The sequence below is a fragment of the Scyliorhinus torazame genome, chromosome 18 (assembly GCF_047496885.1).
Source record: "Scyliorhinus torazame isolate Kashiwa2021f chromosome 18, sScyTor2.1, whole genome shotgun sequence".
NCBI classification, from domain to species: domain Eukaryota; kingdom Metazoa; phylum Chordata; class Chondrichthyes; order Carcharhiniformes; family Scyliorhinidae; genus Scyliorhinus; species Scyliorhinus torazame.
Window position 1 is genome coordinate 121,703,880 of NC_092724.1, and position 25,391 is coordinate 121,729,270.

At 45.2% G+C, this 25,391-nt stretch overlaps 1 protein-coding gene and 1 long non-coding RNA gene across 2 annotated transcripts in view; one reads left to right on the forward strand and one right to left on the reverse strand.

Moving 5' to 3' along the window:
• Positions 1–25,391, reverse strand: part of usp43a (ubiquitin specific peptidase 43a) — a 601,867-nt gene that overhangs the window by 445,523 nt on the left and 130,953 nt on the right. The window lies entirely within an intron of this gene.
• Positions 15,917–24,279, forward strand: LOC140394846 (uncharacterized). Its single transcript, XR_011936038.1, has 3 exons — positions 15,917–16,005; positions 21,499–21,621; positions 24,010–24,279. It is a non-coding gene; the product is annotated as an uncharacterized lncRNA (long non-coding RNA).

Consider the following 25,391-nt stretch of genomic DNA (forward strand, 5'->3'; position numbering starts at 1 on the left):
AATAAGTGAGAGATTCATTAGCCTCTGTATTTCACAGTAAGCAGCACGGTAGCACAGTGGCTAGCCCTGTGGCTTCACAGCGCCAGGGTCCAGGTTCGATTCCCCGCTGGGTCACTGTCTGTGCAGAATCTGCACGTTCTCCCCCTGTCTCCTTCGGTTTCCACCGGGTGCTCCGGTTTCCTCCCACAGTCCAAAGACGTGCAGGTTAGGATAAATTGCCCTTAGTGTCCAAAAAGGTTAGGAGGGGGTATTGGGTTACAGGGATAGGGTGGAAGTGAGAACTTAAGTGGGTCGGTGCAGACTCAGATGGGCCGAATAGCCTCCTTCTGCACTGTATGTTCTATGTAAGCAAAACATACGGAGCATTAACATGATAAGAAATGCTTGGTACGATATGGAGAGCATCTGCCCACATACTATCACTAAAGCAAAGAGCAGATGAGTGTTAACCTCCTAACTCAACTTGAAATCACAGGCCTTTGTGCATCCTGCCCTACTGCTGGAACATTACTCCTTTCGTGCCTGGTTTGGGGGTTTGGTCAACCCTTAGCACCATGCGCTGATTTTTAAATTCTGCCTCAATGCCACCACAAAAGTTTCACAAAAAGTTTCCAACACCCAGTGTGAAGTAACCTTTCTGAATAATTGAGCATGGCTAATGGATTGGCATTGTTTGGTCTCAAGTAGAAGAAGTTCCCCTCTCACATCATAAATGTCATTCACCAGCCGACACTCAGCATGTATGCCCTTTAAGGCAAGCATTTTTGCAAAACAAATGTCCAAGCCCTTTCCAAATATAAATGACTTCAAAATCCTGAAACGTGACAGTAAATTTTCACCAAACAAAATTGCACCTTTGGCTGCAATTAGCTCCATGCATTAATTGATTTTGCCGAGCTATCACCTATTTTTGCTTCTTGGGGGTTTCTGTGCCCCACTATTATTCTGCTGCTGTGACAATGCACTTGAAAAAGCATTGGAAGTTTGTGTTAATTTGATACTCTGAATATGCTGCATAACTGAGATAAGGAAGGAGAATTTTTGAATGGTCCTCAGATACAGGTTTTGCCTCCGAGGGCAGGTTGGAAACAGCTCAGAAGCTTCACAAAATGAGCTCTCATGGAGTCACAACATCTACCTTCTTGTGGTTTCTGATAGTCAGTACATTTATTTTCCAGTTGCACTCCTATATGAGGGAGTGGTGCTACTGGAATGACTTGGTTGGCAACCATCCCTCCACAAAGTTTGCACATGCACTTTGGGGAGTGAGGGGGTGGGTGAAATAAGCCCACAGTGCTGAAATTGGGCCAGTGTCTTTTTGCATACCTCTTGTAACAGGACTGCAAACCTGCTGCATCAAAAGTAGCAGCATCTTTGCCGTGTTATTATGACCAGGAAGTCCCGTATTTCAGCACAAGAACTTAGGGTCTATTCTGCCGCCTGCTTCCATGATAGGTTTTGTGTTCCCCAGCCCAGTGTGCTATGGACCAAGCTCTTGTGAGCAAACCTTTCCCCCTACCTACAGCCTGTTCATAATGAGTGCCAGGATGTGCATTGCTGAAGTTGGCCGAGCCCATCCTCTGCGCCACTAATACAAATGCAATTACGTTCAAATGACCCTGGGTAGGATTTTCCTCTCCTGTCAGTGACTAACCTCATGACGGGCAGAGGGGAAAATATCACAGAAGCGTGTAAACAGGTTGTGATTGTCCGCTCTTGACTTTAATGCGCATGCGTGTCTCCTGAATATCATGAATACTCAGGGGCTGGTTTAACACAGTGGGCTAAATAGCTGGCTTGTAATGCAGAACAATGCCAGCAGCGCGGGTTCAATTCCCGTACCGGCCTCCCCGAACAGGTGCCAGAATGTGACAACTAGTGGCTTTTCACAGTAACTTCATTGAAGCCTACTTGTGACAATAAGCGATTATTATTATATGAAGGTGAGTAATTACACAAGCGTGATTCATGATCGGATACAAGGGATGTGCCCCTGGTGTTCTGCACCTCACTCATGACTTTTGAGGCATGTTCGCCTGCCACATGCCACGCTGCACTTGAGGATCCTCCAGCTCCATGGCAGATTTCACAGGTAACAGCGCAACGCAACATGTTCAGGGTGGTTTCCGAGCCAAGGCTCGACATAAGGTGGGGGAGGTTGAAATGGAAGACAAAGGCTTAACTGGGAGGGGCAGATGTAGGATGGGGAGGTAAGACAAGGCAGGGTCAAGGGAAGAGGCTGGAGGGAAAAGATGTAGCTGGGGTGGGGACAACCTCAGGGTCAGAATGGGGAGTGTGTCCAGGGGAGTAGCCCAAATGCCAGTAGGGGCTACAATGGGTGGAGAGCAGAGTAAAGAAGTTCTTCAGTTTAGATTGGTGACCTTGCAAAGACTGTCCTGTTCCAGGGAGAGGAAGGGCATGTCAGGCCATTGTCAATCGTGCCCAACCAGGTACGCAAGGCCTGCAGCTCAGCATCTCACGTACGTCATTCTTGGGGGATGGGACTTCAGGTATAACACTAGGTCACAGTCAGGGGAAGCACCTGCAGCCTATGGAATGGGAACAGGTAGCCTAGGGGTAGGCATTGGATGGTCTCAAGGTGGGTGTTCTCTACAAGACACTGTAAGAGGGTCACGGTTTACATGGGACAGAGGCACATCCACCTCAAAACGCTTCTGGGGGCAACACAGGGATGTCCACCGCATTGACAATGGGATCAAACGTTACAGGGGGGGGACCGAAAGCGATTAGAGGCACCTACTGTGATCCAGAAAGCTGTCTTTGTGCTGCCAAGCCAAGAAATTATATGACAGTGAGGTGCCTCAACTCAACTGCAACTAGCCATCAGAAACCACAGTCACTCACTAGTCAGCGACAGGGAGACAGGTTTTGGAGGCTGACACTCACTCGTGTTTTTCTTAAATATGCAGAGTGGAGAACATGAGAAAGATGGATGGCGCGTTTATCATAGTCTTCATTATCGCATGCAGGCAGGAGGAAAGGCGGAGAGTGCGATGCTGACCCCGGGCTCGGCAAAGGGAGGTGTATCACTCCAATGAGCCGAGAGCAGCAGGGCCCCCTCGGAGCCAGAGGTCAAAGTTCACAAGTCCGCTGAGTATATGCAGCCCACAATGCTACGGGTGTACAGAAGATACGTTCTTCCTTCAGATGAGTGAGAATCAGTGTCGTTGATGCCTCCACTGGTGGATCACATCTTCCACATTCTCCAAGAAATGACTCCGTGGGGATTGGGAGGACATTCACTGCCAGTGGCTCTCAAAGTAACCGCAGCTCTTAACTCTGTGGGAGTGGCTCCTTCCAGGATTCCACTGGGGACTTGCGTGTGAGCTCTCAAGCTTCCACTCACAAATGCATACAAAAGGCTACAGACACTCTCTTTGCCAAGGCACACAATTACATGCACTTCGTTAAAGATCAAGATAGCCAGGCAGACCGAGAACTGGGATGTTTCAAGACTCCAACAGGTGCAACAAAGTGCCATCGATTGCACTCACGTGGCTATAAGAGCTTCCTGGCAAGAGCCAATGCAATACATTAACAGAAAAGGGGTCCATTTGCTCAATGTACCATCAGAAACACATCATGCATGTTTGCGCAAGATACCCAGGAAGTTGCCACACTCCAACATCTTGAGTAATTTGAAGATGCCAGACATCTTTGAGGACTCACAATGCATCCAGGGTTGGTTACTCGGTGACAAAGGCTACCCACAAAGTAAGAGGCTGGCGACACCCATCAGGCGGCCACAAGCTCCATCGGAGGAAAGGTACAAGGTTCATTCCGCCACACGAACATTGGTCGAGCAAACAATTGAAATCTTGACGATGCGATGCTGATGTCATGACAGTGATGGTGAGTGGTAGGTTGCAGGGGATGGAGGTGGTACTGGTGAATGTGTATGCCCTGAACTGGGACGATGCTGGATTCATGAAACGGATGTTGGGGCATATTCCAGACCTGGAGGTAGGGAGCTTGATAATGGGTGGGGACTTTAACACGGTGCTGGACCCAGCATTAGATCGCTCCAGATCTAGGACGGGGAAGAGGCCGACGGCGGCCAAGGTGCTTAGGGGGTTTATGGACCAGATGGGGGGAGTGGATCCGTGGAGATTTGGCAGGTCTTTGGCCAGAGATTTTCCTTTTTCTCCCACGTACATAAGGCCTACTCCCGGATAGATTTTTTCGTTCTGGGCAGGGCATTGATCCCGAAAGTGGAGGGAACGGAGTATTCGGCCATAGCCATTTCAGACCATGCCCCGCATTGGGTGGAGTTAGAGCTGGGTAAGGAGAGGGACCAACGCCCGTTGTGGAGGTTGGCTGTGGGACTGCTGGCAGACGAGGAAGTGTGCGGGAGGGTGCGGGGGTGCATTGAAAGGTATCTGGAGGCCAACGACAAGGCAGGGGTGCACCCTGTCCCCTCTGCTGTTTGCATTAGCAATTGAACCTTTGGCCATGGCGTTAAGGGAGTCGGGGAAATGGAAGGGGGAGGTGCAGGTGGGCGTAGTATGGGAGGCGCTGAAGGCGGTGGTCAGGGGAGAGTTAATCTCCATCAGGGCTCATAGGGTGAAGAGAGTGGGCAGGGAAAGGGAGAGGTTAGTGGGGGAGATTTTAAGGGTGGACAGGAGCTATGCAGAGGCTCCTGATGGGGGACTACCTAGGGAGAGACGAAGTCTCCAGATGGAGTTTGACTTGTTGACCACAGGGAAGGCAGACTCCTTCCCCTGAATGCTGTACATTCAACCAATGTTTATACTTTCCAGTGGCATTCCCTGCTCTACTAATAACAATTGCATTTTTCCATTGACTAGACCCTTCAGGCAAGTATGTCACTTTTGCACCAACTTTTGGTAGTTGCCCTTTCGGTAAAATGGCCTGTTCTAATTCACCAGAAGTGTTGTGTTCCTCCACAGAAACCCTGTCTATATCAGTTAATTGGTCTTCATACCAGCATGCTGAACCTGACTCTTTTTATGCAGCACCGCCTTGGCCCTGTTGAAGCCAGCTCTCCTCCTTGCCATCTCCGCGCTCCAATCCTGGTAGACTCGGATCACCGCGTTCTCCCATCTACTGCTCCGCACCTTCTTGGCCCATCTCAGCACACTTTCTTTGTCCACGAAGCAATGGAACCTTGCCACTATCGCCCTTTGCGGCTCATCAGCCTTGGGTCTCCTCGCCAGGACCCGGTGAGCCCCTTCCAGCTCCAGGGGGGTCGGAGGGGCCTCAGCTCCCATCAGCGCATGGAGCATTGTGCTCACATACGCCCCGGCATCAGCTCCCTCCACTCCTTCGGAAGACCCAGAATCTGGAGGTTCTTCCTCCTCGACTTGTTTTCCAGGACCTCAATTTTCTCGGCCCACCTCCCGTGCACCGCCTCGTGCGCCTCCACTTTTACCGCCAGGCCCAGGATCTCGTCCTCGTTGTCATTCATTTTGTCTTTCACCTCACGAAGCTCCACCGCCTGGGTCTTCTAGGTCTCCTTCAGCCCCTCGATCGCCAACAGCATTGGCGCCAGCACCTCCTTTTTCAGCTCCTCCACACAGCGCTTAAGGAACTCCTGCTGGTCCGGCCCCCATGCTGCTCGCTCTCTGCCCTCCGCCATCTTGCTTTTTCCCCCTCGATTTTGCCGCTGCTCCAGAGCCTCTTTTTTCACTGCTCCACCGCTGATCTCGGCCATATATCGTAAGGGGGGGACCTTACTGCACCTTCCCACACGGGATCAATTCAAAAAAAATTCCGTTGGGGCTCCTCTGGAGAGCCCGAAAGTCCGTTGTCGTGGGAGCTGCCGAAACGTGCGGCTTAGCTCCGCATCGCCACAACCGGAAGTCAGTTTGTCACAACCGGAAGTCACTTTTTCTTCTTGGCTCTATTAGCCACAAAGGCATGGGAATGCAAATCTATAGCTATAAAAGCTGCCTTTTTGCAGGGGCATCAGCTCCAGAGAGACATTTTTCTCCGTCCTCCTAAAGAAGCAGCTAACACAGAAGGGGTACTCTGGAAGTTGAACAAATGTGTATATGGATTAAATGATGCATCTAGAGTCTGGTATTTTTCAGTAAGGTCAGTTTTGTTAAAGTTAGGCTGTTGCCAGTTGAAAGCAGATCCTGCAATGTTTTACTGGCACTATAAAGGAAATCTTTCTGGCATTTTTATGATGCATGTCGATGATTTTTTGTGGGGTGGGACTAGTGATTTTGAAGCTATTGTAATCTCTGGTTTGAGGAAAGAATTCAGGGTTGGAAGTCAAGCTTCCGGTGCATTTAAATATATTGGACTGGAAATTGGACAGATTAAGTTAGGGGCAACTTTAGGTCAGCAATCTTATTTGGTAAGCATCAGCCCAATAGGAATTAGTCGTGGCCGAGTTTCACAAAAAGACGCAATGGTTTCAAAGATAGAAAAAGAGCAACTGCGAAGTTTAATTGGGCAACTGAACTGGTTAGGTAGACAGACTAGACCGGACGTGAGTTTTGATGTCTTAGAGTTGAGTACAAAAATGAATGATCCCAAAGTGGAAGACATAATAAGAGCAAATAAAGCGTTGGCCAAACTAAAAATGCAGGAGTGTGTTTTGAAGTTCCCGGTTTTAAGGTGACCGTAAGCACTTAAAACTCATAGTTTATAGTGATGAGTCCTACGCAAATTTATGTGATGGGGTTTAAAGCGCAGGAGGTTTTATAATTTTCCTTTTGGGGAACAATGATAAATGTTGCCCGCTTGTGTGGGAAACAAAGAAAATAAGGAGAGTGGTAAAAAGCACTTTGGCTGCTGAGAAGTTAAGCCTTGTAGAGGCGGTGGATATGGCCTTTTATATAAGTATGATATTGACAGAAATTTTGGGATTAGGGGATTTGGGTAATATACTTATTGACTGTCACATTGACAATAAATCCCTGTGGGAAAATGTGCACTCTACAAAAAGTGACAATGAAAAGAGGTTACGGATAGACATCGCAAGTATGAAGCAGATGTTTGACAGAGGGGAAATAACAAAAAAGCTTTTCTACTGCTATGTAATGCATGTAAATGTTCATCAAAACCAGAGCTAATTGTAGTCCCCTCCCAAGCTGGAGGCTGGTCATCCAAAATGGACGGAATTTTAGGATTTCTACCAAACACTAATTGATAAGGGCTATAGCCCCCAACCATCTGCAATGAATTCTTTGCATGTACTGCCCATGCTAAAGCTGAATTTAGCCTGCAATTTGGTCGATCTGCCAAAATTTTCCGAAGCATGTCATCGATGACAGCATGATTTCTTTCACAGACACCATTACTAAATGGGCTTTCTGCAGCCGTATTCATAACTCTGATATTCATGTTTTCACACATATCCCTAAACTCATCGTTAGCAAATTCTCCCCCATTGTCCGTAAGGAATTTTGCCGGTGGACCCATTCCTGTCCCTATCCATTTTTCCACGATTTGATCCAGAATTACTTCCTTTTCTTTACTTTGTACAATTGCTTTGTCCCATTTTCAACTGCCATTAACACATCCTTAACCACTCTACTTGAAAAATTATTTGTCAGTAATGGAATACAATAGTGTCCCGACTGTGTAAATTGTAAGTCCACCGTCTTTCCAAAAACTGTTGCCTTATCCTGCTCCATCTCCAGTTTCAGGTGTGCTTTTTTTCATCGAGGGTCTGCTCAGAAGCAAAGGTATCTCACTTGATACAACATCCGTGCTAATGAAATGATTCACTCCGGCAATATTGCAAGGGATCACCACTCTTTTCAGCGACTTCAGAGTATTATCATCCCCAAACCTGAAACTTGTGGAACTTTCAAATTCCTTAACCTTGTTACGATTTTCAGCATTCAAAGAGTCCAGGTAACACTTTAACCAGTCAATTCCACACACAGTAGATGTGCAGCCACTGTCCAATACAGCACAGTTGAAGGATTCTGCAACCAATACCCTCATTACCGGCGTAATACTGCTCATCAATAGGACAATGCCTTCTTTCTGGTCACTATCTTTTTCCTCTTCTGACTCTTCTGTGTCATGTGTCGCTTGAAACACTATCATAACGAGTTGGACAGTTGAAAGCATAATGGTATTGAGAGTCACATTGAAAACATTGATTTATCATGCCCCGTGCATTTCTGGGGTTAATCTTCCTATTGTAGGTTCTAACTGGGTTTCGGTCTTCATAATTTCCTTGTCTCGGTCTCCGTCTATAGTCTTGAGCCCTGTTCGTAGCCATACGATTTTGCCATGCTGTTACTAGTGTATCTTCCATATTCTGCCTTATTGCAGGCTGACCTATTTAGGTCATCAGAGCCATCGGAATCGAATGTTTCCCCTGAACCTTTTGTAAAGCTTTTGTCATCTGTTCGAATAAGGTATCCTTATCAGTAAACTGAACTCCTGTCAAAACCAGGAGCCTAGCCATGTTGCTCACTCTAGCACAGTCAAGGAATTTAAAGGCCAACACAGACTGTGGAAATTCCAGATTGTGTTTCTGCAGCCTTTTATATAGTCTGCCAAATTCCATTACATAGTCTTCCATGGAGATATCCTCCAATTTCCGGAACTTATCAAAACCCGACCATGCTTCATACGCACTTAAGTCATCTTTCGTATAAATCTTATCCATATAATGTAATAAAGTCTCCAGACCTTCTTCTGAGTCTAACTCTTCCAATTCCAGCTCAGAAAGCACTTTGTTTTGGATTTTACTGCCATATGGTAGAGAAAGAGCCAATGCCATACCTTGTTTTCTCTTTCCCAAAGCAGTTACCTTAGTCCACATAACTACTGCACTTCTCCATTGGTCGTACGATTCCCTTTCAGAAAATAAGGGAGGATAGTCATATCCAGACATCTTTATCCTCGGTTCAGCCACATATCCCTTTTTTTTTTCTTTTCTCACCCACTCCTTGGTTTGATCTGGAAAAGTTGTATCTTTCAACCCTTCACATTTACACAGCAATCATCCTCTGCTACCAATTGTTAGCTGTTTTAGTTGCTGTGATATGAAGAGGCTAAAGTTCTTGTTCCTTTTCACCAAACACCATTTATTTCACTTCCACAGCCTCTGCACAAAACTCTTAACAACCCACCACCTGTCAGAGGCCACCTGAAGCCCCTTTACATAGCAGTGTCAATTAATGGATACTTAACATAAATGACACAACTAATTTGCAATGTCTCTTAACCCATTACTTAACACCGTGTTCTAGAATCTCCCAGCCAGTGGTAACCCTAACCCTGTCAACTCCCTTCAGAATCCTTTATGTTGCAATGCGATCACCTCTGATTTTTCTAAACACCAGAGAATATATGCCCAACTTATTCAGCCTATTATGGGCAACGTTTTCAGCCCAGGAACTAACCTAGTGAACCATCTTTGTACTGCCTCCAAGGCAAGTAGATGCTTCCTTAGATATGGAAACTAAATTGAGCACAGTACTCAAGGTGGATTGTCACAAAAGCCCGATACAGTTGAAACAAGGTATCTTACACTGAAGCCAATTTCAAATGAAGTTAAAATGTAATTTGCCTCCTAATTGATCATTGTACCTGCATGCTAACTTCCTGTGCTCCTTGTACAAGCCTGCCCAAGTCTCTTTGAACATTGACATTTGGAAGTTTCATGTCTTTTAAAAAATATTCTGAGTTTCTATTTTCTCTCATTATACTTCATGTTTCAGCGTGTTGCTGATCGTTAGTGATCTACTGGGCCCTGGGCAGCACAGTCCCTGTTTGGGAAGTGGACATGGACTAATGTTGTCCTTATGCTGCTATACATGAATGGAAAATAAATTGTTGCGTTCATGAAGGTCAGAGGAATGGAGGTGTTGGGTGGTCTATCACACAGGAACCATCAATAAAGTAGTGGATTCTGCAGAACCTTTTATTTTGCTGTTAGGCTTCCAGGGGGAGATGGCGGAAGTGGTTTTCCTCGATGAATAATGCATCAGGTTACCTGCTGTAGACTGACTGACATTGCTGATGTCCCCGATGGTAGCCAGGGTTGGCCATGTAGCATTAAGGTCAGTACTACAGCGATATTGGCTGCCATCACCAATGCTGAGGTTATCTGCTAGTCAAAGTCAATGATGTGGAGATGTCGGCGTTGGACTGGGGTGAGCACAGTAAGAAGTCTTACAACATCAGGTTAAAGTCCAACAGATTTGTTTTGATATCACTAGCTTTCGGAGCGCTGCTCCTTCCTCAGGTGAATGAAGAAGTATGTTCCAGAAACATATATATATATATATATATATAGACAAATTCAAAGATGCTAGACAATGCTTGGAATGCGTGCATTAGCAGGTGATTAAATCTTTACAGATCCAGAGATGGGGTAACCCCAGGTTAAAGAGGTGTGAATTGTGTCAAGCCAGGACAGTTGGTAGGATTTCGCAGGCTAGATGGTGGGGGATGAATGTAATGCGACATGAATCCCAGGTCCCGGTTGAGGCCACACTCACGTGTGCGGAACTTGGCTATAAGTTTCTGCTCAGCGATTCTGCATTGCCGCGCATCCTGAAGGCCGCCTTGGAGAACGCTTACCCGGAGATCAGAGGCTGAATGCCCTTGACTGCTGAGGTGTTCCCAGACTGGAAGGGAACATTCCTGCCTGGTGATTGTCACGCGATGTCCGTTCATTCGTTGTCGCAGCGTCTGCATGGTCTCGCCAATGTACCATGCTTCGGGACATCCTTTCCTGCAGCGTATGAGGTAGACAAGGTTGGCCGAGTCGCACGACTATGTACCGCGTACCTGGTGGGTGGTGTTCCGCGTACCTGGTGGGTGGTGTTCTCACGTGTCATGGTGGTATCCATGTCGATGATCTGGCACGTCTTGCAGAGATTGCCATGGCAGGGTTGCGTGGTCACTGTTCTTAAGGCTGGGTAGTTTGCTGCAAACAATGGTTTGTTTGAGGTTGCGCGGTTGTTTTTTGAAGGCAAGTAGTGGGGGGGGGGGGGGTGGAGAGGAGGAGTGGGGATGACCTTGGCAATATGTTCATCTTCATCGATGATGTGTTGAAGGCTGTGAAGAAGATGTCGTAGTTTCTCCCCTCCGGGAAAGTACTGGACGACGAAGGGTATTCTGTCGGTTGTGTCCCATGTTTGTCTTCCGAGGAGGTCAGTGCGGTTTTTTGCTGTGGCGCGTTGGAACCGTCGATCGATGTGACGAGCGCCATATCCCGTTCGTATGAGGGCATCTTTCAACGTCAGTAGATGTCTGTCACGCCCCTCCTCGCCTGAGCAGATCCTGTGTATACGGAGGGCTTGTCTATAGGGATGGCTTCTTTAATGTGTTTAGGGTGGAAGCTGGAGAAGTGGAGCATCGTGAGGTTATCCGTGGGTTTGCGGTAAAGCGAAGTGCTGAGGTGACCGTCCTTGATGGAGATGAGTGTGTCCAAGAATGCAACTGATTTTGGAGAGTAGTCCATGGTGAGTCTGATGGTTGGATGGAACTTATTGGTGTCATCGTTAGTCGTTTCAGTGATTCTTCGCCGTGGGTCCAAAGGAAAAAAATGTCATCGATGTATCTGGCGTATAACGTCGGTTGAAGGTCCTGTGCGGTGAGTACGTCTTGTTCAAACTTGTGCATGAAGATGTTGGCGTATTGAGGTGCAAATTTGGTCCCCATGGCTGTTCCGTGCGTCTGGATGAAGAACTTGTTGTCGAAGGTGAAAACGTTGTGATCCAGAATGAAGCGGATGAGTTGCAGAATTGAGTCTGGAGATTGGCAGTTGTTGGTGTTGAGTACCGAGACTGTTGCAGTAATACCGTCGTCATGGGGGATGCTGGTGGAGAGTGCCGAGACGTCCATTGTGACGAGAAATGCTCCTGGTTCAACTGGTGCCGAGTTTCTGTAGGACGTCCGTCGTGTCGCGACAGAAGCTGTGCGTACATTGTACGATGGGTTTCAAGATGTCCTCGATGTAGCCAGAGAGGTTCTCACACAGGGTCCCATTGCCTGAAACGATAGGACGGCCTGGTGTGTTGGCCTTGTGTATTTTCGGGAGGCAGTAGAGAGCTCCAATGCGGGGAGTACGTGGGATGAGAGCACGTAGGGTGCTCTGAAGATCTGGATCTAAGGTCTTGATCAGTCTGTTGAGTTGGCGGATGTGTTCCTTGGTCGGATCTGCAGGTAACTGTCTGTAGTGTTCTTGGTTGTTGAGTTGTTGGTACACTTCTTTGCAGTAGTCCGTTCTGTTCAGTATGACAGTGGCCCCTCCTTTGTCTGCTGGTTTGATGACGATGCTGCGGTTGGTCTTGAGAGTGCGGATGGCATTTCATTGTGCTTGGGTGACGTTCGGGGCTGTCTTGTGAATGCAACTGATGAATCTGGCATTGATGTGACTCCTGACGGCTTGAGCATACATGTCGAGTCTCGGGCAGCGGCCTTCCGGAGGAGTCCAATTCGACTCTTTCCTCTTCAGTTGCCGCACTGCAGATCTCGCGGTCTGTTGTTCCGGTTCATTGGTAGTCTGCTTGGGTTCACTGTTGGCCTCTTGGGGTCTGTGGAAGAATTCCCGGAGCCTCATTCGCCTGATGAATTCCTCCGTGTCTGACGCAAGACTGATGGGGTCCATTTTGGTGGTGGTGCATAAATTGAGCCCTCTGCTGAGGACTTCGATTTTGTCTGGTTGAAGGGTGTAGTCCGACAAGTTGACAATAGATTTCCCTGTATTGTTTTTTACTGTGGTACCGGGGGTGGCTTGGTTGCTGCTGGTGGTGCTGCCGAGTGTCTCAAGCTTCCTGTTTTTGTTGTGCGTATAGGTGGCATAGTATTGTTGTCTCATCTGTTCGGCGGTGTTCCGCAGCTGGTCTGCTGCGTCCTGAGCGCAAGTTGAGAATACAGCCACTATCTTGGTTTCCAGGTTGCGGCGTATGCTGTCCAGCTGGCGTATGAGGTGGTCGAGGAATGTGAGAGAGGTGCGACGGCAAAGTCTCTCAGCGTAGTCTGTGTTGTAGGTTGACTTGAGTGGGTTTGTGATCTGTAGCCCTTTCGGGATCTTGTCTGCTTTCTTGCATCTCTGTAGAAACTTAATGTCAGTGTCTATATGCGCGATTTTCCTGGAGATCCTCTCCACTTTGAGCCGGCCGTTTGCGGTGTCGATGGTAGCCATGGTGTGGAGATGCCGGCGTTGGACTGGGGTGAGCACAGCAAGAAGTCTTACAACACCAGGTTAAAGTCCAACAGATTTGTTTCGATATCACTAGCTTTCGGAGCGCTGCTCCTTCCTCAGGTGAATGAAGAGGTCTGGATCTGTAAAGATTTAATCACCTGCTAATGCTCGCATTCCAAGCATTGTCTGGCATCTTTGAATTTGTCTATATATATATATATATATATATATATATATATATGTTTCTGGAACATACCCCTTCATTCACCTGTGGAAGGAGCAGCGCTCCGTAAGCTAGTGATATCGAAACAAATCTGTTGGACTTTAACCTGGTGTTGTAAGACTTCTTACTGTAGTCAAATTCAAGAAATAGGACAATGCTGTCACTGGCGCCCTGGTGAAGTGAAGCAGCTCTTCAAGTATGTTTGCCTGAATCTGTAGACATAGCTGCATGCATAAAGCACAAAAGAACGGACTGGTACAAGTGAACATGCCTCGCATCCTTCCTCCCATTATTTTATCCTACTTCAAATGAAATCCTGCTTCAGACATATAACCGGAGCAATCACATTTTCCTCTGTCAACATTACAGGTCATAAACTATCAAAACAAAACACCGGAAATCCCATCGTCTCAGCTGTACAGTCCCCATTGGGGCCAGAACTTTTGAAAAATAAGACGGCATGGTGGCAGAGTGGTTAGCACTGCTGCCTCACGACGCTGAGGGCCTGGGTTCAATCCCAGCTCTGGGACACTGTCCGCGCGGAGTTTGCACATTCTCCCTGCGTCTGTGTGGGTCTCATCGCAACAACCCAAAGATGTGCAGACTAGGCGGATTGGCCACGCTAAATGGCCTCTTAATTAGATTTTAAAAATTGGGTATTCTAAAAAAAAACCACACTTTTAAACTGAAAAATAAATGAGTTTCCCAGTGATCAATAAAAAGGAATTGCATGACAAGATTTCACATTGCATGAATGACATCTCTATGAGGTTATCATAAGTTTTTTTTCCCGTGATCCCTTCTGTCAATATCTCAATATTTGTTTCCACGACGTGTCAAGTGCTCAAAGTTTATTGATACTGTAATTGCCGGTTTGATTGACATTCTATCGGCTTACAGGAACTCCAGTTACTTTTTCAAAAACTCTGAATGGGTGATTTTTTTTCGAAGTATCTTCACATATGTATGCCAGCATTACTATAGGGTTAATTGGTTCTGTGCACAGTATATACTGGGAAATGGACATAGGAGGGCCACAAGTTAGCATGTTGGGTGTGAGGAGGTAGGTGGGAGGACCGTGTTGGCATTGAGTTGGAATGGGGGCTATAAAGGGCCAATGGGGAATGGTTAGGGGGAATTACTTGGCATGGAGGGGGCATGGGTAAGGCCTATTCAAGTCACCATTCAAAAGGTTCTGGATCCATCCTGTGGTTCATGACCTCTGAGATCAGTAAAGTCATGAAGAAGCTGACAGGGGTGAGGGCTCGCCCTATGAGGATGAAAATGCAAGCCAATTTTCGGAGAACAATGGGCTATAAATGTAATATAGTCACTAAGAATTCCAACAGGGGAACAGGAGACATGTCTTCAGAAAGTGGACATCTTAAGAATGGGAAGCTCACCATCACCAGGTGTAGTTAAGGCTAGCAGCATGGATGCATTTCGGGGAAACTTAGTTAAGCACTTGTGGAATAAAAGGATATGTTGATAGAGTTAGATAACGACCAGAGGGAGACGGCTAATGTGGAGTGAGAGAGATTGCGTATGTGTGTGTATATTCATTTGAATGTGTGTGTGTGTTTGCAGGTGTGTGCACGTGTGTGCGTTCATTTGAGTGCATGTTTGCACGTGTGTGTGTTCATTTGAGTGTGCGTTTGTTTGAGTGTTCGTGTGTGTTTGTTTGCGCACATGTGAGTTCATGTGTTTGTATAACCTTTGGTTTACATAGTGTTCCTTTTTTCTCACTCAGTCCTTTATTAGTTAATCAGTCACATAGTAACATTTCTTTCTGTATTGGTGCTGAGTTTTTATTTAGGGTTGTCTCCTTTAGCTAAATAAAAGAGCACAATTGTCAACAATTGCATACGTACACAATATATATACATTATATATGGTGGAACATAGGGATTTGGTGATCAACATACGTCGCTCACTGTTAGGTGGTATACAGGAATGAACAGTATTCTAAATCTGGAGGCATTTTAGCCTTCATACAAAGCGTTATGCTTCAGCAAATCACCGTCAGTCAGCTCCCCCCCTCTAAAAGGGAAAGCAGCCTATGGTCTTCTGGGTCTATGGTGATTTTACCTTTATAGATATATATACACACATATATATATATATATATATAAAATCTTTTAACTTGGTCGATAAAGAGGATTTTTTCGCTAATCTATTATAAACAAATCTCCCCTACCACGTTCCAAAATGAACACCCTTAACTGCTGGGCATGGGTAACTTATTAGGAATGCGTCTCAGATCTGCTTTTTAAAATTAATTGCAAGCAATTAGCACTCTCCAGAATTCTTTGGTTTTGTTCCCCTAACTTTAAGTTTCTTTTCTCTTAATCATTCTGTTTGAAATGGATACTGACTTCCAAAGGACCCCTTTGTTCAACAAGGAGAATACACACAAATTAATTCTGGAGCATCAAGTTAATCATCAGATAACAAATGGTTCAATTCACACACACTTCACATTTCAGTGTTTTTTTCAAGCAATGCAGCTCCCCACATGATCATCCAGATTTTCACGAGACATAGGTTGGATGGTCCAAGAAAACATTAGTTGCAATTCTTTATACCCGTTAAAAATAAAGGGCAGGCATTTTAAGACAAGGATATTGGAATAAAATATAGGAAAGAAATGGGAAAGGGGGAACTGGTGAGTACAGCTGTCTGAAGGGGTGTTTTGATATGCAAATTAGCGTAGGAAATGTTAGGAAAATAAAGGTAGTTTCAAGGGATTTATATTTCCATAGAATCCCTGCAGTGGAGAACGTGGCCATTCAGCCTATTGAGTCTGCACGGACTCTCTGAAAGAGCAACCTACCTCGGCCCACTACCCCGACCTTTCCCCGTAACCCCAGGTAACCTGCACATACATGCACACCAAGAGGCAATTTAGCATGGTCAATCCACCTAACCTGCACATCTTTGGACTGTGGGAGGAAACCGGAGCACCCGGAGGAAATCCACGCAGACACGGAGAGAACATGCAAAATATGCAAACTCCACACGGTCACCCAACGTTGCAATCAAACCTGGGTCCCTGGCACTGTGAGGCAGCAGTACTAACCACTGTGCCACCATGCCACCCACATTTTGTATTGATAAGTATTATAAGATAAGGTATAGATTTAAGTGGGAACAATTTAATGCTTATGAGCCTGGAAGGGTAAAACCGATCGTTAGATTCAAGCTGGACAAAGGTGTTTGTATGTGTGGTGGTTGGTTAAGTTCCAACTGTGTTTCTATTGTGCTTAGAGAGGGCTACAGCATGAACAGTAAAGTCAGCTATAAGTATGCGGGTGTTGTTTAGTAACTGGAAGCCCTTTTAATGTAAAAAAACCCTTTAATTTTAGTTTTAATTGGATAGATTGCAGTCAAAGCAAGACACCAGGGAGTGAACATCGCTCCACTCTGCCAGGAGGAGGACTGGACAGGATGGGAGCTGCAAATAGTTCCCAAAGAACCAGTTACTGTCCAGATAGCAAGGAACAGAGGCCATGGTATTGTTCAGAAGAATTCAAAGAAGAATAAACAAAGTGTTCTGAGGCCCAGCTGCAGTCACCAGATTTAAAGTGGAGAAGCAGACTTCAGAGGTAGTTCAAAAGTTTGAAGATTTTAATAGTCTGGGAATCGAGAGTTAATGCAATTGTGAACGGTTTGTCTCGCAGTCAAGACAAAGAAATCCTAACGGGGGAGATGTAAAACTTGGATACTGGATCCGCTGTTAAAGTGGAGCAGAAGTTACCTGGACTATATTTTGGAATGCAAACCACTAATGGAAAGCATTATCGCAAAAGAAGATTTTAAAGCATGGTTTGGGAGTGGAATTTGGATACTCTCATGTGAAAATTATCTGGGGGTATTCGGAGGAGGAAGCCACAGACACTAACTTGGGTTCAAAGCGTATTGTGCATTTGACCACAGCCAATCGGTGCGCTTAAAAGGACTTTGTATACGGAGACCACTGTAGTTTACATGTACTTTGCAATCCGTGTTTATCTTAAAATCTGTGTTTATCTGTTAAACTAAGCGGGCAGTAAAGGAATACGGTATCATAATACTTCCATGTTTAATAAATTTTGTTCTTGTTGTTAAAACTAATTAACGGTCCCGTGACTGCTTTCTACAAATGTTTTCTACAAATAGTAAAAGTTACGGTCTTTTGAGCCATTCTATTCATGAATCTTCCTGGCCAACTGGGATTATAACAGAAAACACAGTGACTGGGGAAAAACAATAGTGTACAGAAGAGGTGACTTCAAAATGGAGAGATAAGGAAATAATTTGTACCTATATGCTAAAAGCCTGGTCCACAGGGTGGGTAACAGCAAAGGGAACAAAAGATGTATCCAAAACAAGACAACTGGAAAAGACAGTACTGAGGCAGCTACCATCATAGCCACACCCAGCTGTAGAAAGCAGGCTCTCCCCAAAACAAGTTATTGCTAAAAGGCTGCTGATTGAAACAAAATTCGAACAGAGAAGAATATTCCCATTATTAAATCTCCCTTCTCATCCTCTAAAGGACCAATATTTACCTTAGCCACTCTTTCTTGTTTTATATATTTGTAGAAACTTTTACTATCTGTTTTTATATTCTGAGCAAGTTTACTCTCATAATCTATCTTACTCTTCTTTATAGCTTTTTTAGTAGCTTTCTGTTGCCCCCTAAAGATTTCCCAGTCCTCTAGTCTCCCACTAATCTTTGCCACTTTGTATGCTTTTTCTTTCAATTTGGTGCTCTCCCTTATTTCCTTAGATATCCACGGTCAATTTTCCCTCTTTCTACCGTCCTTCCTTTTTGTTGGTATAAACCTTTGCTGAGCACTGTGAAAAATCGCTTCGAAGGTTCTCCCGATTTCCTCAACTGTTTCAGCATAAAGTCTTTGCTCCCAGTCTACGTTAGCTAGTTCTTCTCTCATCCCATTGTAATCTCCTTTCTTTAAGCACAAAACACTAGTGTTTGATTTTACCTTCTCACCGTCCATCTGTATTTTAAATTCCACCATATTGTGATCGCTCCTTCCGAGAGGATACCTAACTATGAGATCATGAATTAATCCTGTCTCATTACACAGGACCAGATCTAGGACCGCTTGTTCCCTCGTAGGTTCCATTACATACTAGGAAACTATCGCGGATACATTCTATAAACTCCTCCTCAAGGCTGCCTTGACCGACCTGGTTAAACCAATCGACATGTAGATTAAAATCCCCCATGGTAACTGCTGTACCATTTCTACATGCATCCGTTATTTCTTTGTTCATTGTCTGCCCCACCATAATGTTACTATTTGGTGGCCTATAGACTACTCCTATCAGTGACTTTTTCGCCTTATTATTCCTGATTTCCACCCAAATGGATTCAACCTTATCCTCCATAGCACCGATGTCATCCCTTACTATTGCCCAGATGTCATCCTTAAATAACAGAGCTACACCACCTCCCTTACCATCCACTCTGTCCTTCCGAATAGTTTGATACCCTCGAATATTTAACTCCAGTCGTGACTATCCTTTAACCATGTTTCAGTAATGGCCACTAAATCAGAGTCATTCACGATGATTTGCGCCATCAACTCTTATTCCGAATAATACAAGCATTCAGGTAAAGTACACTTATGTTGGCTTTTTTACCTCTGTTCTGAATCTTAACACCTCTATCAGTAACCTCTCCTAAGTTATATTTCCTCTAAACGTTTCTCCTAATTTCCCTTGTTGTTGAACCCATATCTTCATGTAACAACCTGCCGCATTGCTTACCATTTATGTTTTTATTTCCCGTTTTATTCCTTTTACTATTACTGGGCCTATTCACGGAGTTCCCCTCAGTCACTGTACCTTGAACTGTCACCCTTTTTGATTTTTGACTACGGCTTCTCTGCTTTACACTTTCCCCCTTACTGCCTTTTGTTTCTGTCCTTGTTTTACTACCTTCCGACTACCTGCATCGGTTCACATCCCCCTGCCACATTAGTTTAAACTCTCCCCAACAGCTTTAGCAAACAGTCCCCCGTGGGAACATTGGTTCCAGTCCTGCCCAGGTGCAGACCGTCCGGTTTGTACTGGTCCCACCTCCCCAGAACCGGTTCCATATACTCATGGAAGTTTCAGCCCAGTTCTCCACATTCCCTGGTGCCAGACGATTGAGCGAGGTCCCTCATCCCCTTCCCATACACACAGGGCAATCAGCTCCTCGTCCCACCATCATGCACACATGTACCCCACCCCTTCCCACTCATTCGGCAACCAACACTCAGGGGTTTACTGGAGATATCCCCGGGAAGACGGTTGTGTGTTATGGATAGAGTTCATGTAAACAGCATAAATTTGTTCTTGCACCTCCCATGTAAACAGCAAGATGTGTATATTTGCTTTCCCCTATATAAACGTGCCGTCTTTCCCAACCCCTCAGATTTGGTGTGATCCAGTTTTCTATCAGTCACCCCACAGCGACCTCAATTCCAGAAAAACTCAGAATAGTTCATTAGCACACACTCAAAATGTGGGATTGGTGGGAGGGGGTGAGGGGAGAGATGCGGTCACAACGCTGCCTTATTTGCATTCATACGGCAAAAGTGGGATAGAAAAATAAAAGATTTACAGTGCAGAGACCACAGAGAAATTAAATATGGCTCAAGTCCAGAATTAAGTCCAATACGAAATTCCTTCACAGAGGTCAGTGAACTGAAACCCCATATGTGTTAATCCACTTTTCCGTGGTGTTGGCTTCACATTATGAGATTGGTTCATCTTTGCATGTCCACCTTGTAGGCGATGGTACAGATTTCTCAATCGAAGCAGTGTAGCTGGGGCCCGGTGTCCAACCTGGGCCAGGGCTCCTCGTCTGTGATGCTGCTAGTTAGATGGTAAAATGGCAGGCTGAGACTCTGTTGCACCACAAAGTAATAACATTACTGATCCAATATGCCAGGCACAATGTCAAATGACCCCCATGTCTCCACACTACCTTGGATAAAGGACACCCCTCATCTGGGTTCCCAAGGTTATAGGATGCAGGACCCTGTGACTTAGCAGATGGGCACTCCTGTTGGCCAGCCTAGGCTATGAAATGCAGATGGCTGTCATATTGCCCTCTTTGAAGGGGCGGCACGTGGTTAGCACTGCTGCCTCTGGCGCTGAGGACCCGGGTTCGAATCCCAGCCCTGGATCACTGTCCGTGTGGAGTTTGCACATTCTTCCAGTGTCTGGGTTTCACCCCCACAACCCAAAGATGTGCAGGTTAGGTGGAATGGCCTCGCTAAATTGTCCCTCAATTGGAAAAAAGTAATTGGGTACTGAAATTTTTTATTATTTTTTTTTAATTGCCCACTTTGAACTTGGCCTGTGCAGCCACAGGAAGGCATTTAACGGCACTTCAAGAATAACGAGTTTCAAGTTTCTCCAACACAGCCAGGTAATTATTTTTGTTCGGGGCCACAGACAGACATAGATTCAGTTTTTGAGAGCAATGAGCATACCTATATAAATTTGATCTTTAAAAAACACGGGTGTAGTTTTAGTCCCTTCACACACAGAAAAATGGACCAACTTTGTGATTGCCTACGGCCAAAGCTTTGTTTTTAAAAAGAGAAGGAACGGGTTCAAAAGCAGAGCAAGCAAACTCAAGAGCTGTGTGGTCTCCCAGTTTACCTCCGGCTTTGTTTTCTACTGACCAGATTACTTCAGTCTTGAACCCTGACGCGCGCACACAGACACACATTCCTCCCAGCTGAATAACTGTCACTAACAGCAAACCTGGATGATTCCTCCATTCTCTGTCTCTCCCACCACCTCTAGCCCAGGCACAATGTGGCCAGTTCCTCCTCAATTACTCCATCAGACATTAAATAATTCAACACACGATAGGGATTGGACCACAGACCTTCCTTCATTACTCTATATGCCCAAACTTCACTTTTCTGAAGCATAGGTATTATTTTTTTCTTATTCATTCATAGCCTCGCAGACTATGCTCATGAGGGAGCAGTTAAGAGACTCACATGAAGGTCAGACCAGGCAAGGCGGCAGATTTCCTTCCCTAAAGTGAACCGGATGGGATTTACGACAATCAACAATTGTTTTGTGGTCATCATGAGACTTTTAATTCCAGATTTTTATTGAATTGAAATTTTACCATCTGCAGCAGCGGGATTTGAACCTGGATCCCCAGAGCATTACACGGAGTCTCTGGTTTACTTGTCCAGTGACAATACCCCTTATGTGAAAGGATCCTTACAGGCTGGACTCACCTGCTCATCTCAGAGAAGTATGTATCAGAGGTGTACTTTGAGCTACTCCATTTACACTTGCTACTTTCCACAAATGTAAAGTCATGTATTTTGAGTGCATGATCTGCACAATGCTTGTGAACCATTGAGACAATCCAACCCGTTTTCTCCCACAATAAACAAAATGTACCGGGAGCCACAGCTCGGGTTTTGGAAGACCTGCAGATCAATTTGCTCTTTCACAATTACATTGAAACAAAGCTCAGAGATGTTGGTACATTATCCTAGATACCTTCAGGAGTTCACAAGAACAATTCAAGGCTGAACTTGACATCCGCCATTTTGAAGTGGGATAAAAGGCACCCAAAAGAAATCCACAATATAACGCAGAAACATCGGTACGATTTTATAACATAGGTACTGTAGTGAGAACTATACAAAGCCGTTCAAACATGACCCAGGTATCTGATTGATCAAATTACTTGAAAAAGGTGGCTTTTCATTCAATTATTTGACAGCCTTCAAAAATGTAATGACTGTGGACACCGCAAATTGTAACTCAAGACACATTTACATTTGATTTTTTACAGTTCAAACTGTGGGAAACTGGTGCATCTGACATGAGGATAATGTTTTCGGAAGGTGACTAAGGGACCCAGGCCACAAAGCTGCACTTTCACAATCCAGTCCACTGAGACAACAAATGTAAAAGCATCTTAAATTTACAGAGGGTCCAATTTTAAAAGCATCTGCCAGATATAAGCGAGGAGGTAGTGGCTTGAAAATGTTTTTGGGTCACTTCCCAGCCCAGCTTTCACTGGTGATCCAATTGCCTTCATGGTGGATAGAATCCAGAGTTGAATGGCTAGAATACAGGTTTGCAATATGCCATTCAGGGCCCTAAGGGCAGCACGGTAGCATTGTGGATAGCACAATTGTTTCACAGCTCCAGGGTCCCAGGTTCGATTCCGGCTTGGGTCACTGTCTGTGCGGAGTCTGCACATCCTCCCCGTGTGTGCGTGGGTTTCCTCCGGGTGCTCCGGTTTCCTCCCACAGTCCAAAGATGTGCAGATTAGGTGGATTGGCCATGATAAATTGCCCTTAATGTTGGGTGGGGTTACTGGGTTATGGGGATAGGGTGGAGGTGTTGACCTTGGGTGGGTGCTCTTTCCAAGAGCCGGTGCAGACTCGATGGGCTGAATGGCCTCCTTCTGCACTGTAAATTCTATGATCTAAGATGTATATATAAAGACGCAGACTCAGATTCTGAGGTAGAAGTATACACAGCTGGCACCATACCCACCATCTGTAGCAAGTCGAGTGGCCTAGCCAGCAGCCCTTTCAAACATGAGAAAAAGGTCTACCAGAGGGCATGCAGAAATTAGCTGCAACATTTTTACCCTTTTATCTTTGCGGGGAGCAGAAGGAGCAGAAACAGACAGTTCCCGCAGGTGGAGATAACAAAAACTGGTGGGAATTGGAGGAGGACGAGAATGAAACATTATAATGATGTACTACTATAGAACAGGGTAAAGCCAACCCATTTCAAGGCCTGAGACAACTGCACAGCACCCTACTGGCAAAAACATGTCCCAAGGCCCCTCTGGAATTGTGTGCGTGCAGGGCTGGGGGAAGAGGTGGCAGTGGGGGGGTGGTTTAGCTTTCTCAGATGATAAATAGATCCCTCTTTTTAAAGTTGTGAACTGACTTTCGTGCAACAGCTTCAGTGCAGATGACTGGCTTTCAGATTAGGCAGCCAAAACATGTTGGTTATCCTCAAGGGTAGAGTAAATGAACGCATAACAAAGCCGTAACCTTCAGTATTGATAAATTAACCTGATAGAAAGGATCAAACCCTAAAGAAGGTTATCTTAAACAAACAAGCCTGCATTTCCTTACGAGCATCACTGACACTTGGCCTGCAAAAAGGAAATAGGACACACCTTCACTATCTAGTTCCCAGTATAATTTCCAATTCATTTTTATCACTTTGACTACATGGATTAAACAATCTTCAAAGGGAATGGTTTCTATACGCTGTGAGTAATCACTTCATGCTCTGCAGAGATTGTCGCTTTTCCCGCAACCCGCCCCCCCAAGCCCCTTCCCTCCACCCTATCTCAAGAGGGAGAAGCCTAGGTAAAGGGCCAAGGACACCAAAACAGATGAAAAGAAGCAGACCCAGACAATAAATCACCAGTAGTCAGTAAGCAATAGCTTGACGACTATTCTCTACCACTAGTTTGCTGCTTTTTTTTTAAACCACTTTGTTGTGTAATCATGCAATGCAATTATCAGGCCTGGCAGGTGCACTTTGCATTTTTAAGTTGCATTTACCCAGTTTTGTATAAGTACAGTGTTTTGTATTTAGAATTTATTCCCTTTCTTTTCTAACCAGTATTGTGTCTTCTTTCCGACTTGCCTAGATGGATGCGGCTACAACAATATTCAAGAATTCAACACCATTCAGGACACTGCACCCATCCACCACCGTAGACATTTACTCCCTCCACCACCTACAGTCGCAACCATGCGTGCCATCTACAAGATGCAGTGCAGCAACTCACCAAGCCTCTTTCAACACCAGCTTCCAAACCCACGACCTCCGCCAACTAAAAACACAAGGGCAGCAGGCACATGGAAACACCACCAGCTGCAAGTCTCCCTCCAAGCCATACAACATCCTGACTTTCAACTATATCAGCTATCGCTGGACAAAAATCCAGGAACTTCCTCCCTAACAGCACTGTGGGTGTATCTACACCACATGGCCTACAGCAACTCAAGAAGGTGGCTCACCTTGACCTTCCCACGGGCATTTCAGGATGGTCAACAAATATCAACCTTACCAGCAAAGCCCAAATGCCATGAAAGAATAAAATAAAAGGTTTCTAGAGGTCCAGGAAATAAATGGTGGGGTTCACCAAGGTCATTTGGCCTCTGCCTATCAATCATTAGATCTCTGCATTCTTCTGCACTACACTAATAAATGTTGCCTTCAATTTATTTCCTTGGGGTTCCTGATAGTCTTTCTGTGGTTATGTCAGGACATCCTCAGCATTGTTTCAGTGTTTGCAGAGGACTCATCACAGATAAAAGCTCAAAGCACTAGTTAATATCACACTGCTTGCTATAAAATGGAGGAAAGCTTTTAAAACATCAGGGAGCCAGGCGTAAGAAGGTGGAAGTTCGGTGGAATGATTTCATCCCAATGAGGCTAGAGTTTTTAAAAAATATATATATTTATTAAAGTTTTTTAGCAAAACAAAACAATTTTTCCCCTTACAAACAATAAACCCCCCCCCCCATAACAAAATAACACAAAATCGCTCTGAGCAAGATATGAACATGGTAAGATGATATATTTACAGAGCTTTATACACTGGCTCTCGCCCGTTCGTGCCAGTTTTACCACCCTCCATGTTATCCCCCGCTCTAGCCTCTCCAATGAGGCTAGAGTTGAGGAATAATTCACTGGGAACGATCACTGAGGCAGACATTACAAATGAGAGAAACAGATGCCCACATGTCTTGGAGAAGGATTAAGGGATATGGTGGGAGGAGAGCTGTGTGTGAGTGATCTGTGTAGAAAATGCTTTTGGGACACTGACCTTTAAGTGTTCCACAGTTTTTTTTAAAATCACCTTTAATTTGTTGAACAATTAACTGTTGCATTAGAATTTTAGGCTATGCAAACTGAAACAAAAGGGCTAAGCAATTAAATTGAAAATGTGAAATTTAGCTCATCAGATCCCAAAGTTGGGTACATATAATCAAACGTTATTAATCCCTCTGGAGGTCTGAAGGA